Source organism: Chrysochloris asiatica, unplaced genomic scaffold (genome assembly GCF_000296735.1).
Source record: "Chrysochloris asiatica unplaced genomic scaffold, ChrAsi1.0 scaffold00026, whole genome shotgun sequence".
Classification (NCBI taxonomy): domain Eukaryota; kingdom Metazoa; phylum Chordata; class Mammalia; order Afrosoricida; family Chrysochloridae; genus Chrysochloris; species Chrysochloris asiatica.
Genome location: NW_006408544.1, coordinates 22,181,445 through 22,183,080, shown reverse-complemented (window position 1 = coordinate 22,183,080; position 1,636 = coordinate 22,181,445).

Genomic DNA, 1,636 nt, shown 5'->3' with positions numbered 1-1,636 from the left:
TATTGAGCATAATGCTAAACTAATGCTATTTGCCAGGTGTAAACCATGCCAAGATTAATTCTATTAGGATCCACTCCTAAACTAGGAATGATGAAAACTTCCTCTAGATCATATGGGAGAGAGATGGATGCTTGCCACAACAACAACATAAGTTTTGATTAAGAAAGAGGGATACAGATGATGAGTGGGCAACCACAAAGCACCATTGCGATAGTGAAATGGAAGGAATATGCCAGCCTCTTGGAATATAGGAGAGAGTAGGAGAGAGAGGAAGAATAGGAAATATTAGAGGAGTATTTTGGAGGTAGAATAATTTGTTAGCTAGATTGGACAGGAGAATGAGGAGGGCGAGAGATCAACAAAGTTGACCCTCAAGATGCTGACTTAAGCAATTAATCAATATTTTTTTATCTAATAACGGGAGGAGTGGGGGTGACCGTTATACATTAATTGTTCTCAAACCTGACTACCCACTAGAACCACTTAGAATTACTTCCAAAGTCCTTGTGCCTGGATCCCACTCCAGATCAGTTAATCCAAAATCTCTATAAAGATGTCTAAGAAGCATCCCAAGAGATTCAAATATTAGTCTGTATCAAGCGCCATGCTCTATATCAGTGTTATCTTTTTATTTTTTGCAAAGCAGAACACGATACAAGCTTTATGTTAACAAGGCAAATCTGTGAACCTATCCCAACAGGAGGAAGATAGGACCTATCTCTCACACTTGTTGTTGTTATTGTTAGAGGCCATCCAGTCATTACTGACTCATAGCGCCCTTAAGCACAGCAGAATGAAACACTGCCCGCTCCTGGGCCAACCACACTATCATTGTCATGCTTGAGCCCATAGATGCTGCCACTTTTCCAATCCATTTCTCTGGGGGTCTTCTTTTTCTCCGATCCTCCACCTTACCAAATATGATATCCTTCTCCAGTGACTGGTCCCTCCTGACAATATGTCTGAAGTAAAAGAGATGAAGTTAGGCCATCTTGGCCTCCAAGGACTACTCTAGCTGCACTTCTTCCAAAACAGATCTGTTGGTTCTTTTGGCAGCCCATGGCACTTTCAATATTCTCCTCAAACACCATAACCCAAATGCATCATTTCTTCTACGGTCATCCTTATTCACCGTCCAGCTTTTGCATGCATATGATGTTATTGAAAATAGCATGGCTTGGGTCAGGTGCACCTTAGTCTTCAAGCTGACATTTTTACTCTTCAACACTTTAAAAAGTTCCTGTGCAGCAGATTTGCCTAATGCAATACGTTGTTTGATTTCTTGACTGCTGCTTCCATGAGTGTTGATAGTCTATCCAAGAAGAATAAAGTCCTTGGCAACTTCAATCTTTTCTCCATTGATAAGAATGTTGTTTATTGGTGCAGTGGTGAGGATTTTGGTTTTCTTGACATTGAGATGCAATCCATACTGAAGACCGTGCTCTTTGATCGTCATCAATAAATCTTTCAAGTCCTCTTCACTTTCAGCAAACAAGGTTGTATCATCTGCATATCGCAGGTTGTTAATGAGTCTTCCTCCAATCCTGCTGCCACGTTTTTCTTCAGAACCCAGCTTCATGGATTATTTGCTCAGCATAGAGATTGAATAAGTATGGTGAAAGAATACAACCCTGTC